Source organism: Lissotriton helveticus, chromosome 8 (genome assembly GCF_964261635.1).
Source record: "Lissotriton helveticus chromosome 8, aLisHel1.1, whole genome shotgun sequence".
Classification (NCBI taxonomy): Eukaryota; Metazoa; Chordata; class Amphibia; order Caudata; family Salamandridae; genus Lissotriton; species Lissotriton helveticus.
Genome location: NC_136069.1, coordinates 264029098 through 264047875, shown reverse-complemented (window position 1 = coordinate 264047875; position 18778 = coordinate 264029098). Strand labels below are relative to the sequence as shown.

General features: G+C 39.8%; 1 pseudogene; it reads left to right on the top strand.

Annotated features, from left to right (window-relative positions):
* The window catches only part of LOC144773730 (large ribosomal subunit protein bL33m pseudogene), a 78733-nt pseudogene that overhangs the window by 48122 nt on the left and 11833 nt on the right, over nucleotides 1-18778 (top strand).

Below are 18778 nucleotides of genomic sequence, written 5' to 3'. Positions count from 1 at the left end.
AATAACATGTGGCTAAGTGACTCAGAAGCAGTACCACAGACAGGATAGATAGTATTAAGACTCTTAGGGTTTTCCCATCTAGCTGTGTATTCTGACGTGAGCAAGATCCCATATCTGAACTTTCGATATAGCGGTCTAGTGAGCAATCCCTGGATGAGGTCCAGAGAATGTTCATGTAGAGGGACAATCATATGGGAAAAGAATTGATCCATTAGACTCCCTGGTTTGCTGTTCTTTACTGTTTCTCCCCAAGGAATATTCTTTATACCATAGCTTTATTAATTGCCTTGGTGTCAAATGGGAATCTTCTGGAGAGTCCCAAAGATTTTTAAGAGCGACGGCTTGGAACATTTTCTTTACATACAACAACCATGGGATCCTTAGATGTCCCTCTGATTTTAGAATCTCTCTGAGTGGAGCTCTATAGTGCTCAAACTGTGGTATTGACCACGATATGTGCCTGAATAATAGTAGACAGGCTTGGGTAGTAAACAAAATGGTGAATAAGCCCATATCTTGCAAGACTAAGAGGTTTGGAGAGCTGCATGGAAGACATGTTAAGAGCTTGAAGAATTTGTTTTCCACTATTACTAGTTCACTGACCGATTCATGGGCCCCAGAGCTCTGCGCCATACAGGGGAACATTTTTTGCCCTAGTCTTATATACCTCAAGTGAAGGAGCTATAGTGGTTGATTTTAACTTTTTTCCATCTTTAAGATAGCCACAGTCTCTTGTTGTAGTTTCAATGTGTGTTTCCTTATTTCAGTCTTCCAACTAAGATTGTACGACAAAGTCATCCCCCAGGTAAGTAAAATCAGAGACAATTATAGTTGGTTTGGTAGATTTATAAGGGTTAAAAGCCATGGCTTTAGTCTTAATTATGTTCAATGTTAGGCCATGGTCAGCACAAAATTCTGAAAATCAATTCAGAATTGCTTGCAGGCCTCCGGGTTCTTTGAGATAAGAAGCGTGTCGTCCGTAAATAACAAAACTGGATATTTTCTTGGGCCAATCTTAGGGGCATCGTTATTTTGGAATTTTAAGGATTCTGCCAAATCATTAATCAACAAAGAGAAGAGAGTCGGGCAAAAACACAACCTTGGGCATACTCCCTTCTCTATTTTAAAAGTTTGTGTTTGTTCCCCAATCCTCCCATAAACACATCGTTCTATATTGTTTGCATGTGTTTTCTTGAAAACTTCTAGGACATTAGTTAGAACTCGCATGGTTGCTAGAACTTCCCATAATCTAGGGCTCAAGACTGTGTCATATACGGATTTTAAATCAATGAAAAATAAATATAAAAGGCAAAAGCCCTTTACCCATTAGGGTGTATTTCCAATAGATCAAACTGAATCTAAAGATTTGATCAAGAGTATTAAATTTCAGGGGAAAGCCAGCGTGTAAATCTCTAAATATATTGTTTGCCAGTGCCCAATCCAATAGTTTGCCCATCGACTAGACAAATTGTCTATAGTTCCAGGGTTCCCCCTGCTGACTTTTTTTGTAAATTGGGACCTTCTCTGAACTATGCCAGGACTCTGGTATGGGACAATCCCTGAAAATTGTCCTAGTTAGGGGGTTTTGGAATGTAGCCCAAATATCAGGTTCTGAAGCATAGAGATCAGAGAGAATACAATCAGAGCTCGGGGCTTTGTTAGCTGCAGTGAACTTCAACGCCCTGAGGGAATCCATATGGGAAACCTCAAAAAAACCTATAGACCTTATGTTTGTACTGAGCTGGCATAAACCAGTGGTAGCTGCTTGGACACTGCCATCCTCTGTATAATATATCAGTGAAATGATTGGCCCACTCGCATGGTTCAATGTGAAATTCAACTGAGCTAACTGCGGAATGGCTGCCATGCACCCATGTGCCCCAGCATGTTTTTGAGTCCCCCTGTTTTGCTGCCTGTACTCATTTTGCCCAAACATTAACTTCCCAAGTATTTTGAGATATTTAAGTTCAGCCTTGTAGTTTTTCTGAGCCTCTGGGAACTTATCTTGAGCTCATACTTTTATGCATCCTAGGAGTAACGTTTTTGCTTTCCTACATTCATCATTGTACAAATGGTGCTGTTTATTTGGGTTCCTAGTTTCTTTACTAGATTCTATGGTAGTCAAATCCCTTATGGATGCAAATAAATCCTTGTGAACGTTTCTAATTTGGCTAGGTTCTACACCTTCCTCAAGCAGTCTGTTCATTTTCTCCATATTAATACCCACGTTAGAGCATATCTGCTCTAGTACTTCAGGATGGACCTGGATACACTCCCATTTTAAGACATTTTTGTTGTTAGTTAGGACTGCGTTCCCTAATATACTAGGCTTGATCACTTCTACGTGGGATTTAAATAGCCCTGTGAGTTCCATCACTGGAATTGTGGTCACGATCTGCTCCTTCCACTACTGTAATATCACCAATCTGAGCCTAAAGGTGCAGGGAAAGAAATATGTAATCTATTCTATTTTTGCTATGTGCACGTCTAAAGGTCATTGCACCTTCTTCGTCTGACGACGAGCTCCCATTGCAAACTCTTTGCCCACTTCTCAATGTGAAGTCCAGTAGTTGCAGAGCTGGAATCCTCGTCGGATATGGAAGAACTGTAACTATCCAATGGTTCCATTGTAATATTAAAATTACCTGCCACTAATGTGCGGACTTTGCAAGGCAAGGAGATTAGCTGATTTTTCCAAAAGGGTTAGTGTCAAGGAATCCTTATCCTTGCCCTGGGGTCTGTTACAAACATTAACAAGGTAGAAACAGGCGCTATCTTTACCCAGTTTAGTAACTCATTTGTAGTTCCAGCAAGTACGGTGGTTTTGCAACCCAACAAGTTTTTTACCCAAATTAATAAATGCCCAACAGGACGCTCTTTCGTATGGATCAAAGCGGGACAATAGAAGCTAGAATAGCCACATCTAAAACAAGATTCAGGCAACCATGTTTCATACGGCCACATGCATCAATGTTGCCGTTTGCGAATCCTTAATTGCGAAAATTAAGGAATCGCAATTAAGGATTCGCAAACGGCAATGCATGATTAATTCGCATTTTTTTTAGAGATTCGGTATTTTTCCTTAATTGCGATTCACAATTTGCGAATCGCAATTAAGGAAAACCCTTCCCATTGATTCCTATGGGCCTCTAAGAGGCCCATAGGAATCAATGGGAAGGCATTTACAATTTGCGATTTTCAATTTGCGAATCGCAAATTGAATATGCAATTTCAAGGGTGCAGGGGGGGTCCAAAGAACCCCTCCCTGCACCCCTGAAATTAAACTTAACTGCAATTTTCACACACACATGTCCCAAGGACATGTGTGTGTGTAAACTGCAACTTTCAAAAATGCTTTTTTTTGCATGTTTGAAGCTTTTCGGTAAATTAGCACGAGGTTCAACCTTATGCTAATTTACCCCTTTCAAATTGAAAATTCGTAATTTAAAAATGTTCATGGATTGCATTTCAGAAATCTGAAATTGCGATTTCTGAAATGCATTCGCAATTTTAGAAATCTCAACATGATTGCGATTCCTAAAATTGCGAAATACATGATGCATTGCAATCTTGATAATTGCATTCGCAAACGGCCGAAAATTGCGATTCGCACCGTTTGCGAATGCAATTATCGTTGATGCATGTGCCCGATAATTACAAAATGGATTTTGCATGACACTCTATCCTTGTTCTGAGAAGTAGACGAGAGGGCCTCCGGTTGCAAAGAAGAGCAGCTTAGCACCAGGTGCTTGTTAGAAAAGTAATGGGCTGCTAATGTTTCTCGATCTTCTGAAGTTGTCAAAATTAGTGCACAGTCAATAAATGTATTTCAGTGGCCAGAGAGTGCTACCCTCATTAGCGGCACTGCTATATTGGCCAGGAGGGAGATTGTTGTTCAGGGCCAATAATATCATCGTCTACACAGGGGTCCGTTTGGGTGAATACTAAAAGTGAACTAGTTGAAATCATCCAGACCATGTTGATACTAAAATCTGTGCTCTCAGATTTCCCAAACAATTCACAGAGACATTTAGCTCTGTGTTTGTGGACAACCGTTGGCATAGGCAAAGTCTAGTGATGGTTTGAACTGGATTGTAGAGCCTTGAGGAGGGAAAGAACGAGTGTCCATAGCTAGAAGTCCATCAATAATAGACTGATTTCTTACAGTCAGTTTGATGGCTTCAACAAGTTATTAAATACATGCTGGAATGTGCTGAGCTTATAAAATGTATTCCTTTCTTAAACTACATATTCTCGATGAACTAAGCTGAACCTCCTACTTTATCACATGTTCATATAATATTGAATTGTGAATTATGAATTAAACAATAAGCATCTGCTTATAGGAAATGTGAATGCCATTATTTAACTAAAGATCGGCAAGCAAATGTTTCTGCCCTTATTGTAGTTCATTGTTCCTCAGTGAAACATTGAATACGTGATAGAACAGACAGCGCAATAGTCTTTCCTAAGAATCAAGGTTAGACGTTCTCAGTTTTCCTAAGAATCAAGGTTAGACGTTCTCAGTTATACAAATGTTTATTATGGTTGGATACAAATTGATAGTGGATCGTGAACACCATGTGTTTGCCATGGGAAATGAAGAACGTAGCAGCTCACCATTAAAAATATCTTCTCATTTAGGGGAAGTGATCAGATCTGCAACTTTGTTGTTAGCATGCCCTCATGCCTTTTACATTAGTGCATGTTTCTAGTTAGAGAGCGCCCATTATTTTCCTTATTTTTTGTGAGTGCTGGTTCACTTCATTCGTCCTTGCATCCAGAGCTATTTGCAGCCAGCTACTGCTGATAGTGATTGCTGTTGCCTGACACTGTATGGTAACCCCATGATGGGTGTAGCTACTGTTGCATGTATTTCCCTATTTTCCTGATTGAGAAATATTTCTGCAGCTGTATCTTAATACTGTTAGAGAGATGAGACTCTGCTGAGCTCCATGAACTACTCTTTATGGGGAGTTTGATTACTTAATACTGAATTCGATTTTTAATGCTCCTTTGATTTTGCTCTTTTCCAGGGCTCTTTATGGGTTATATTAGGGTAGGTTCCTTTTAGATAGAATAGGGATTAATTCCTTTATGTTATGTTATGTTATGTTAGATTCGATTTATATAGCGCCAAATCACCGACAGGTCTCTTAGCACTTGGAACCAGGGGAGAGGAACAACTAACTGAGTAAATGGAGAAAGTGCAGATCATCATGAGTTAATCTACGCTTAATGCTTCTTTAAACAGGAGAGTTTTCAGTGATTTCCAAAAATGGAGCAAGTTGGATTCTTTGCGAAGATGCTCAGGTAGCTTATTCCAGAGCTGCGGAACCAGCACTGAAAAAGCTCTCCCGCCTTTTGAAGAGAGTTTGTACCGGGGGTATGACAACAGTTGTGCCTCAGAAGATCTTAATGAGCGTCCAGGAGTATAACTCTCAAGGCGTTCTTTTATGTAGACAGGAGCCAAGCCGTGTATAGCTTTATGGGCTATGCAGAGGCTCTTAAATTTCACTCTGTGTTTCACAGGGAGCCAGTGCAATTTGTATGGCAGTGGCATGGCATGGGCCCGTCTCGGTAACCTGAAAATCAATCTCGCGGCATCATTTAGGACTACTTGTAATCTACTTGCCAGTGTCTGGGGGAGACCCAAGTAAAGGGCATTCCCATAGTCCAGCCTCGAGATTATGATCGCTGAAACTATCGTGCGGAGTGTGGAAGAAGAAAGAAGGGGGACCAATTTCCTGAGCTGTCTAATTAGTCCCGTGCACGTACCCACCACTGATGAAATTTGGCTGGCCATTGAGAGTTCGTGATCGATTTTTATACCAAGGCTTTTTACGGTTGGGCATGGTCTAGGGGTAGGACCTAGGTCCTGGGGCCAGAAGAGGTCACTCCACGGCGATTCTGTGGGAGGAATGACCAGGACCTCTGTTTTGTCCGGGTTAATTTTTAGTGAGTTGGCAGTCATCCAACTCACAGTAAAACTAAGAATGTTTTGGGCTTGAATCTGCGCAGGTCCCGTGTTGTCAATACTGAGCAACAACTGGGTATCATCTGCGTAATTAAACATTTTGCAGCCCATATTTACAAGAGTTGTTATTAAGGGTTGCAAATAAACATTTAAAAAGGAGTGGGGATAGTGCAGATCCCTGAGGGACTCCACACTCGAGTGAACCCAGGTCGTATGTTACATCACCCAATTGGATCCTTTGTGACCTGCCAGTAAGAAAAGATTCAAGCCATTGGTAGGATTGATCTTGAATACCTAAGGCGGTTAATCTGCCCAGTAGAAGAGTATGGCTGACAGTATCAAATGCTGCTGATAGATCTAATAATATCAGGGCACAAGGTCTTTTATTGTCAGCCATAACTCTAAGCTCATCAAGCACTGAGAGCATCACCAGCTCACTGCTATGATGTGCTCGAAACCCAGCTTGGCATCTCTGGAGGAGGTGGTGAACCTCCAGGAACGACAAGAGTGTTTTCAGTATGTGCTGTGCTAGGATTTTAGCCAAGAATAGTAACTGTGATATCGGCCTATCATTTTTTAGGTTGGTTACATCTGCCCCTGGCTTTTTTAATAGGGGCTTAACTCGTGCCTCTTTAAAGCTGGATGGCAGATATCCAGTATCAAGGGAGTTGTTAAGCAAGGAGATGATGTGTCCCTCTAAACCTGGGAGAGCCATTCAGAAGATTCTAGGAGGGCATGGATCTGATGGGGAACCTGTGTTAATTCGGTTCATAAGCTGCCTGAGGGAAGCTATATCCAGTTGTGGGAAACTGGAGAGAGTGTGATCTAAAGGGGAGGTTTGAGGGCGAAGCGGTAATGGATAACTAATAGGGGTGCTATTGATATCTGAAAGAATGAGCCTAACTTTTTCAAGAAAGAAAAATTCAAAACTATTACAGTCAAAAGGATCTTCTACTGGTATGCTGTCTGTTTTTTTTACTGAGCTCAGTCAGGATTCTAAAGGTTTCTTTCTGTTTATTTCCCACATTGTTTATTCTAGCTTCATAGTATTCAGCTTTAGTTGACAGAATGCATTTTTTATAGGAGTTAAGCGATGACTTATATTTGTCTCGATCTGCGGGGTCGTTGGTTTTACGCCACCGTCTTTCCGTATAACGGAGCTTCCTTTTAGATTCTCACAGTGAGGGGTTAAACCATGGGGCCCCTTTAGCTTCTTCTTTAATTTTCTGTTTCTGCTCCGGGGCTAGCTGGTCAATGACCGAACATTGATTTTTCATGAGGTTTTCACAGTCTTGATCTAGGTTCCCTTGTTTGCTAGCAGGGGGGATAGAAGTGAGGAGAAGGTCTGTTAACGTTACTGGGTCAATTTTTTTCCACTGACGTACCATTTTTCATATTTGAGGTGAGTGGGTCGGAAGGCCTTCTATTGGAATACAGCAACTTATTAAGGAATGATCTGACCATAGGCATGGTAAAATATCTGTGAGAGTAACCTCCAAGTGGGTGGTCCAAACTAGGTCCAAGGTGTGACCTTTGTTATGCGTGGGGACATCTACTAGTTGTTGGAGGCCTAGTGTGGTCATGAGAGTCTCCAGCTGTAAAGCTGCAGAGTCTTTAGGTTTTTTGTCCCAATGTAGGTTAAAATCACCCACTACTAGTACTCTCTGATAGCGTGTACTAATATCAGAGATAATGGTCGTGAACAGATCATTGAACTGCGGGGTTGAATTAGGGGGGCGATATACCGTCAGGAGGGCGAGGCATGAATTATTAAAGGTGATTTTTACCCCAAGTATGTCTGCTGAATCAGCGGTCTCTGCTATTAATTTCGTGACCATCAGTTGTTTCTTAAACAGAATTGCCACGCCCCCCCCTCTAATGTTATCACTACGATTGTGCCACATGGCGTCATATTCCTTTGGAAGGGAAGCAATGATATCTGGTATTGAACTATTTCCTAACCAGGTTTCTGTAAGCGCCAATATATCTCCATCGTCATCTTGGAGGAGGGAGAAGATTTCTAGGTGGTGCTTTTGTAAAGATCGTGTATTCAGGCTTGTTACTTTCAGTTCAGACTGAGTTTTAACAGCTAATCTGGTGTTATGTTCAGAGGGGTTTTGGGAGGGCACATGAAGGTAGTTTTGTTGGATATTTACTGCCTTTAATTTCCTCAAAGTATCCCTACTGATGGTATAAGCTTAAGAATCGAGTCGTGGACCCGGAGACCTAGCCCCTGGGCCCGGTCGTGCGCGGACGAGCACAGACGGGCTTACCTTTGGCGCACCTTTGGTGCGCCTTCGGTGCGCCCGCTGCGCGCGTCCGCTGCACGCCCACTGGTCCATCGATCTAAATAGGGATCCGAGCGTAGATGCGGCTCCACCCCCTTAGGCCGGAAGTGCAGGCCGGGTTCAGTCTGCTGCTAACACGCCCTCCACTCAAACTGAGCTGCGGGGACCGAGGCGGCTAGCAGTCAGAGTGCATAGGTGAACACAGGTAGAGGTAAACACAGTTTAAAAAGCCTTATTCGCTAAAATTAAACTTTAAAAGCAGTTCCAGGTCGTGCTTTTCCAGGGTCAAGCTTCACCCAAATTAATTATGACCGCACGTGAGGTCAGGCAACTTACTCACCACAGTCCCTCCAGCGCCCACTGTTGCAGCGATCTAAATAGGGATCCGAGCGTAGACGCGGCTCCGCCCCCTTAGGCCGGAAGTGCAGGCCGGGGGCAGTCTGCTTCTAACACGCCTTCCACTCAAACAGCTGAGCTGCGGGGACCGAGGCGGCTAGCAGTCAGATTGCATAGGTGAACACAGGTACAGGTAAACACAGTTTAAAAAGCCTTATTCGCTAAAATTATGGAACATGTTTGTCATGTTTGCATTATTGATGACTCTAACCATTATTTACTTGATTATTTCTGTAATTGGAGTATCTGATTTACTAATTGACTATAAAAAACAAATAAAAAGAAACGACTAATCTCTTAAATCAAATAAAACTTTTGAAAACGTACTTGAAACTCTCATCATTGATTGAACTTAAACTGTAAATTATGTTGATTGATTAGATTTTATTTAGCTTCCATTTATAGACGGTGGCAAAGATCTGTCACCTTGTTGAAGAAGTTATAGTTATGGCCATTCTTGTAAGTAAAAAGGTTTACTTGTACTAGAGAGTATATGTGAACTCTTTCTGCACTATCAATGGTCACTGTAGCCTGTTCTGGTACACTATGTTTAACAACATAAATTCTATTTTTATCTTATAACAATGAAAATTGGTCCTAAGAAGAAACTTGTTTTGATTCTGACCTGAAAATTTGAAGGTGAACTGCTTTAAGGAGTGAAAACATTAGACATAGGGTTTACGCTGTGATTGGTTGGTTTGGGTGCTTTTGTGCTGGGATTGGTTGGTGATGTAAAGGTGCTGCGCTCAGACTGGTCAGAAGTGGAATGCACATCACATTGAGATTTGTGGACTAAACGTTGGCAAATTAAAGCTGATCAGAATTGTTGAAAATAATCTGACATATCCGGAACAAAATCAAAACATTGAATCGAACTTGTTTTTGTTTTCTAATTTCTAGCGATCATGGAATGTTTTAAATAAATTAAGAGTTTAGTAAAAGGGGTACAGTGGAATGTTACTATTCCAATACAGAAAGGAGAAGCGGCACCTCCTGAGGGTAGGTTTGCAAACACTATGAAAACTGAACATGGGTTACACATGTTTTTGGTTTCGCCAATAGTGCAGGATCAAAGAGAAAGACAGTCCAATGAGTTTTTCAAGGTACAGAACTTTTTAAATTAGAATTCTTAACAAGTTGAAAGGGAAGATATTTGAGATGAAGCCACCTTCTAGACCTGCACAAGATGAAGCTTTAAATTTAAGGAAGAGAAAGAGAAATTTCACAGAAGCACAATGAGAGCAGTGCGTAATTATATGGATGCTTTATAAGATGAAGGACAGCGCAAAGGGAGGAAAGCAATATTTGAGGGAACTAGATTGTATCCAGTCATTACAACAGAAATCTCAGCGAAGGAAAATGAGAAGAAATCAAAAGAGAAGGGTGAAGAAAAGACAGAGATAGAAGAACAGACAGAAAGTGATTCAGGGGATGACATTTTAGAAGCAATGTTGACTACAAGACTGCCACCTTATGCAGCTTCTATTGAACAAGGTGAATTGAGTGGTGTAAATGTAGTACAGTGTCTTCTGTACCTGACAAAATGAGCACAGAATAGATAGAGACCTATGGAGATACTTCAAAACTTTCCACCAGTTGTGGCTCGACCAACTGTAGCAGTCAACCTGTAGTGCATGATGCAGTGCCAGTTCCACCAGTAAATCTACAGACTTTACCTAGGCCAGTTCCTAATGCCCCACTAAAAGTAAATGTGATGCTAGATGTTTAAAGAGCAGCAGGAGGTCCGCTTGTAATGGGGGTTGTGCCAAACTTCACAGAATTTGCAGATTGTTGTGTGGAAACCACTGCAAGCTATGCAAGCACCTATAGATGGAGGGATGCTGGGTTTTTACAGTTCCTATAACCCCTGGAGAGCTAAACTCTACTGAGGAGGAAGGTCTTCCAACTTGGTTAGAGGAAGCAGCAGAGAGTACAAAGGCAGAAGGTGTAGAGTGGCATGAAAATTTAGATTCAAAGAAGCAAAGACCTTTGGACATTTCCAAATTAAAAGTAGAATTGGAAGAGATAATTAGAGGGTGTTTGGAGTTAGAATACTTAGAACAATAGCAGAAGAAGGAATTAATTTACATGTGTGAAGAAATTACTAGACAAGAATGATACATGATAATTTGACAGAATTAGCTCAGAAATTGGAGATTTATCTTTCTAAGAATGTACATTTGCAGAAAAGTTACAGGGTGCTGTTGTATGATATGGCAAATGAAAATATGCATACAACAAGAATTCAGCTGCATATTATGGAACTAGTGAAATGCATTCGTAGATGTGGTGAAATTGGGAAATTGGAAATTAAATGGTGAAAGTAACACGAACAGAAAAAGAGGGAAGCTGAAGCAACAGGGAAGAAAGATGAGGGCAATGAGAGAGACACCACAGTCTATCCTTTAAGGGAAATAGCAGGATGGATGCATGTGCATGTGCCATGGAGCAGAGGTGATCTCGCATCATTTACAAACAATTTTCCAAAACTGGGAGACAAACTACCACAGTGGTACTCACAGGTAGAACAGTTTATCAAGATTCCAAGGAAGTTTTGGGCTGCAATGGATACATTCTTTGATATTGTAGTACCGACTGTTATTAAATAATTATTTATTGCTTGATTAACAAAAATAATTGCAATTAAAATATTAAAAACTTGAATTAAAAAACACAATTCCCAGTTTCTTTAAACAATGTGCATCTGTACAAAAAAACGTCTCCATGGTTACATGCCGTACTAGAACATTTATACCACATATAAACATCTTTTATCATGAACGCACTGTAATCATAAAACTGATAACATATTATGGTTACATTCCCAGGAATATACAATAAAAACTATAGACATTATATTACATTGTAAAACTGTAACATTATGGACCATTGTGCAAATGAGCAAGAAGGTGTCTCTGTATGCTTTGAAGCCTGTTATTTGAAATTGCCTAAGGGCTGGAATTTTAAGCAATGAATTTCATTGTGCAAACGAGCAATGAAAGTGCATCAGTGTTTTCATATATTATTTAGGGCCTAATTACCATAGAGCTTAGACGCAAGATCATTCAAGGTGTCAGCAACCTAATAACAACCACTAAAATTTCTAATTCATTAAGACAACCTTAGGTTGCAGCTACCAATAATTTTTCAGCATTAGCAAAAGAAATTAAAAATCGACCTAACAATGGACATAAAAAAAGGACCTGATGGGCTGATCTTTACCCAGCCTTAAGGAATAGAGTATTTTAAGCAATTTAGGACACACAAATACAAATTGCAAATGCAATAAGGTTTCATGTGGCCACCCACACAGTCTACATTTAGTACTTGCCCATTGTTGAATCCAAGTCGGTGTACACTATTTGGTTGAATTTATGCCCAATCTTATTTTTAAGAATGTTTCTTTCATTTGGGCCAAAAAATGGGCATTCAGATAAGGCTGGATTCGCAGAGACTGATGTGAATTAATCACAAACCATGCATGGGTTTTTGCCACGAAAGCTATTTTAACCACATTAAATTACTTGGTTTTGGTTTGATTTTTTAGGATTTGTTTAAAACTGGACATTGTCAGTCCAGAGAGCCCTATCTGCAGATCAAACCTCCGGGGGCATATTAAAATGTAAGATTGCCAGGTATCTGTATAGGCAGAACTAATTATTTCATGCCAACAGATGTTAGCTAAAGAATCAGGGTTAGATGAAAACAAAGAGTACATACATTTCAGAGATGACCCTTGCGAAACCATGGACTGTCTTTAGAGACGAAACTTCAATTCAATTTCAGCTTGGCCTATTGAGCTAGGGATCCCAAAGATTTATTTATAGGCCTTAATTACTAAAAGGTCCAATAGTTTCACATCTTTTCCCCGGTAAAAGGCGAGCGATATGTAGTAGTTGGCTGTAACTTTGCTCTCATAACTTTGAGGAGACGTTCGTATGATTAGCATCTCAATGATTTATGTAAGCATTTAAAAGCATAAATTGGGGTTGCAGTTTTCGCCCTTAGGTCTTTAAAATGACTCAGATATTAGTATGTCTTTACTACTTGGCCCTCTTCTAGCTCTCCATGAATCAGTCTGACATCTTCCCTGCCCGATTTTCATGATTTTAGTTTTTTTAACATTCAATTTCAGGCCATTCACAAGGATATAATCATCAAATACATTAATTAATCTTTGTAGGCCTATTGGGGTTTGGCTCAGCAAAATGGTATTGTCTGCATATTGTAAATAACTAAGATGCACCTCACCAATTTTCGGAGGATGGGCGCTAACAGGCTCCAGGTGCTGTAGTAGATCTGATAAAAATAGAATAAAAAGGCAAGGTGCAAGGACACAGCCTTGCTTAATACCCTTCTGGTTTTCATTTTTTGAGATAGAGTACCACCGTCACCTAACTTGGCCTGAACCCAAGTGTTGGTATAGAGGAGTATTATAGCACCAAGCAATTTTTGTAGAATAGCCCAAACTACAGTTTTTTTCCATGTTACAGCTCGAGGAACTGAATCAAAAGCAGCATTTAGGTCTAAAAAAGAGATATATAGGTTTTGCTTTTTTAAAACTGCATGTTCCGCCAGTAAAGTAAGGGCCAACAGATTGAAAATGGTAGATTGGCCCTTACGAAAACCTGTTTGGTTAATTGGGGTTATACCATGCTGTGCTGACTAGTTTTCCAAATCGATCAATAGACTGGAGGCAAAGACCTTAGCGTCTACATCATTTAGGGCAATTAGCCAATATTTGTCTGGGTAGTCAACTGGGCCACTTTTGAAAATGGGCAGCATGATGCTACCTTGCCAGGGTACAGGGGCCAATACCTCATTGAACACTGGAGTCAACACTTCAGCCCAGATATCAATATTGGCACAGAATATGTCATTGGAAAGCCCATTTTGGCCAGGAGCCCTATTGATTGAAGGTGGCATAGGAGAATGGCTATGTCAGTAGTGCTTACAAAATCGAAGTCATTCTCCTAATTAGGGCTGCTCCCTTGCTCTATGTATAACTCGCTAGATTTCAAAGTGATGTTTGTGGAATCCGGGTCATTCACCGGCTTGGAGCCGGTAATTTTCTCTATAATTTTTATCCTAATTATAGCACAAGTCTAGCCTATTCACATCTACATCGCACACATCATAAAAAGTTGGTGATACACTCTACCTATTCGTCCTCCATAATATTGATACTGTAAGCACTTTTGCCTCCCCTTTCGAGGTCATTAATGAACCCCCAAAATATTTTACATTATTTAGTTTAGAGGCATTTAGTAATCTATGCCTTAGCCCTGATTGATAACGTGATCTAGCCAACCAAATTTCTTGTCTATATAATCTTCTTAGAACTCTCATTGTATCCTTAAGTGCATAATAAGATTGCCTGTATCAATGGGAAGAAACTTCCTGTATAGCTTTATTGAGGGACCGTTTAAATTTAAGTAATTGAAATGAATACCATTTATTAAGGGTGGTTAATGATGGATTTGTTCTTCTTTTAATTCATGCAGGACATTTTCCCACCAAGGATGAGATAATATAATTCCATTTTTCTAGCAGCGAACCTACTCTCACCTGGGACTAGTCACTATCCTTTATTATGGCTTTGGCAAACTTTATTATTTTCGCTTGTTTATCCAAATGCCGTATCAGTCTTTTCAAGTTATATGAAGAATGAACCATATTGAGAAGTTCTTTAGATGTTCGGTTACAGCTTATTGGCAGTTGTAGCATTAATATCTAAGAGTTATGGTCACTTTCGAGGAGTCAATTTATATTCAACAATTTTTGAGCCCAGTTTTTCTGCAATAAAGGTGTACTCGATTATATTGAGCCATGCTTGAACTGACCTTGATTTGCGCAAGGAATTTTCTTTTAACAAGATTAGCCCAAGCTGGTGCAGGTTTTCACAGCACACATTAGTGATGCCATTACCCTTTCTATCTAAGGAGTTAAAAGCGACCAGATGTAAGTTGAAGTCATCAGAAATGATTAAACCAACATCTAGATGCCGAATTGCTAATGAGCTTATGATATCCAGTAAGATATACAACTGGGTCACCTTATTTTTCCTCACACTTAAATAAACATCAAATATTATCATCTTATGCAGTTGTTGTGTAATAGAACGTGTTGTAACCATTCCAACTGCAAGTCAACTACTTCTACTGTTAGGTTTAGTTCAGTGGCAATATAACATGAAAGTACGCCCTTTGCACAACCTAATTTATTAGTGCATACAGCGGGTAGATTGAATTCATTGAACCCAAGCAATGGAGTTACTTGTTCTCTCCATGTTTCTTAGAACATTAACATTTCAAAGATATTTCAAAATAGGAGAGTATCAGGATCGGCCAGCAAATGGGCCAGCCAATGCACATTCCAAGAACATATTCTCAGTTTTATATCTTTACCACTTGCAGCAGGCTATTGGCTCATTTGCAAGGTTTGTTGGAAACCATGTACAATCTTCAAATGGTGTTTTATTTTTGGGTAACAATTCACAGGTACACACTCCTTTCAGTGTATTAGTAATTAGCAGACCTGTATTGCAAAGTGATTTGTTCAATGGGCCAGTCACACCTGGGATTGACTTTTTACTTTCAACCTTATTTCTTGGTTGTTCCAAATTTGGGTCTAATGCCTCCAAAATGGAAGGATATTTTCTAGGGGTACAATTCTTAACCTTGATGTCCCACTCCATAAAATAAGAACTTGAGTCTAAGATTTTATTTACTATTTCATTGGTAGCCCAAGTTGTTATAGTGGACTCACAAGATGAACTAAAGTGCATTTGTTTAAACTGTACAGAAAGGAGATCAGTAGATTTAATGAATGATAGCTCAGGGATGGTTGAGATACGTTTTAAGATTGAGCTCCAATTAAGACTATCATGAAGGCCCCTAGATTTGTATGAAGGGTGAAAAACTATTTTTGCAATATTTGAAGTATTGTTTTCTGGCATGACTCTTATAGATATTGTTGGGCCTTGTTTGCTATAATTAGCTAAATGGTTGATTTGATGTCCTCCAGAAGATGGTGATCTCTGGATGACACTGGACCTATCCCCATCAGCTCGCCAGGCCCCGTACATGATCTGAATTGCGTGATCTTGAGACAAGAGCGCAGCCTCATTGTTTACTATTGATTCAGTCTTTGTGTGCAAATAACAGATTATTTCTCTATTTATGTTTCCGTGACTCTGCTCACTCTCTTGAAGTCCCTGGGTTTGGCCAGTGAGACCATAGTTTTCTAGGATTTGTTCTGAGCCTTCCACAGCCTTTTCCCAGCCCTTTTTGTTAGCTGGGGATCCCCACTAATACTATCAACTAAGACTGTGGACTGCGTAACTTGACTTCTCTCTATATTGGTGTTTCCTTGTAAAATAGGGCTTTGATCTGTTACAGTATTGAGGCCCAAACTGACTTCTGGCTTCCCAACTTCCGCGGCTAAAGCCCTAGTTATATAAACAGGAACATCTCGCTGAGCATATTGGGGCTTTGTACTCAGACTAGTTACTCCTAACCCTAGACTAATATGAGGAATTAGAGGTAATTATGAGTTTGGTTGCACGGCTAGTTTCTTAACTTCTTCAATAAGAGACCCTACTAAAGTCGGGAGTTCAGACACATTATCAAAAATATGTGAGCACGTACATTAGATCAGTTGATTATTGACATCAGACTGGGCTCCTACCACCAAGTTAGTTAGGTTGTATAGTTTTGTATGTATACCTGCCACATAAACTGCTAGAGTATTTAATAGTTCCACCTGTACATCAAGCTTGTTAGAATGAAAATATAACTCTGTTGTTATTGCATACATCGTACCCAACACATTTTGCCACACTGTTATTTTCTGAACTTTGGTGTTTGGGACACTCTTCTGCAAAAATGGGTACATTATATTTATCCAAAAATGAAAGAACTGCAGATTTCAGTTATCTACTTGATCAGACTTATTTAGCCCCTGGTCAGAGCTTCTAAGTTTGATCTTTTGAGGGATTGGAGTTGATTGTGAATCAGAAAATTGTTCACAATCACATATTCTGGGACTAAATGGATTTATAAAAAATTTTGAGGTTGGTGACTCATTTATAGATTCTCCTAGGCTCTCGCAGACTCTCTCATTCTAAGATATAGTTATAGGAGATTTAGGAAAGCTATGATTCAATTAATTGCACCCAGACAAATAACAGAGACATAACATTCTCTTGGATCCTGGTAACGGTTGGTCAAAAACCCCAGCTTTATCTCCCACCTGTAAGCGATGGATCTTTTGAGCCGGCAGCATATTTTGAGATGCTAACTTGTTTAATTGACAAACTTCGTGGGCAGGATCGAGATTGACTTGGTCTTTAGCAACTGTTACATGAGAATGCCCTCTTCAGATGGAATATTTTTTACAATATATAGTGGCCCCAGTAATTAAGGACAAACTAAGTTTTGTAGATTAGAATCATATGATTAAAGGATAATCTGCAACAATGATTTTGTCAGAAGCAAATGTTATTTAATCACATTGCCACATGAAAATTATTATTTTGCGTTTATAAAATGAATAATTTCATATATACAAAAAGTGCCAGCAGGACAGAGACATAGGGGGATGGGTGAGTGAATTTGAAGTGAGGATGGTGGTCTTGGGAAAAGCATGGGAAAAAGGGTGAAATCATAAGCCATTTTACAAACAAAATTGGGCTTATAGTAACAAGCCAATGCTTCATGAATTTGCATACACGTTAAAAATCACTATGCCCCAATAATGAAACACAATAAATACAGTCTCTGTTGTTTCGAGGGCTAACTGCAAGCAAGAGAAATGTCAGCGTTTCGACCCCGAAATCTCAACGTAGGTTGATTAACACCTTACACAGGGGTCTTCATCAGGACAGTGGTGGGGAGGAAGGCACCTAGTGTAGGAAGTATAAAAACAAAATCGGTACTGTGGAACCAACAGTATTATTTCACAGACGAACCTGACGTGTTGTTGGGTATTTACCAAAATCCTTCAATGAGGGCACAAAGTAGATATAGGGCCAAGTAGCTCCTAGGTGTAGAGTGCGACAGCAGCCCCTAGGGAAATATATAAAGTGCAATTAGAGCGCATCTGTCGCTCCTAGGCATACAATTCTGATTTATTGAAAAGGTCGGAGTACTATTACTTACTCAATAATGCAGAACAAGCAGCGTGTCCCTTCTAAGCGTAAATCATAACCAATGTTCGTTTCCTTGTAAGCCACAAAGCTGCTCAATAGAATTCAGTCTCAAGTATCTGAAAGAATGGTGGAGGAGGACAAACAAACAAACAAGTAGAAGAATCACTAAATGAACTAAGTCAATAAGCAAATTGTGAATGACAAGGTCATGTGGTATCAAAATTACCTGCTCTAGATCGTGTGGAGATAAGTTCAATGTAGTGTCGCTGTGAAATAAATACACAGAGAACAATGGGTGTCATCTATGGCCAAACAGGATGGAAAAGACCACTTTGCAAAGTATTCAAAACAATTAAGGAACTCACTGATCTTCGGTGCTCAATGCAACAAAGTAATCAAGCGGTGCTCAAGTCTGCGTGGGATAACAGATAAGAGAACCCTTGTAATTTAAAACTGAACTTGTAAGCGCTTACAGACTAAGTAAATTACAAACCATCAGCAAACCCACATGGGGGAGCCCAAATCCTTCTTACCGCTACTCGCTGATGTGGCCATCTCTAAATGTTCCTGGGAAAAGTTCCGTCTGATGCGGGATCTTTAAATACCACCGTCAAGTGGTCTTCCTATGGCGTTTAGTAGTAGCAGACGCTAAATGCTTAATCCAGCGCATCATCGCCAATATGATAAAAAGTGAAAATAGACTCAAATCTTGACCGAAGACCGGATCTCGTAAAAATTCAGTTTGAAAGTGAATGTAGTGTGTCTAAAATAAACTATGTTGTTGGACTCGGTATTCTAGGAATAAAAAAATACATATATCTATCTGATCTCAATATACGATGTAGGTTTGGAAAACGGGACTAGGTGAAAAACAGATTGAATGCACACGAGTTGGTGTCTGTCTATAATAAAAAACACTCATAGTACTTGGTTCGATGTTAATATTCTAAACGTAGGGTATACTCT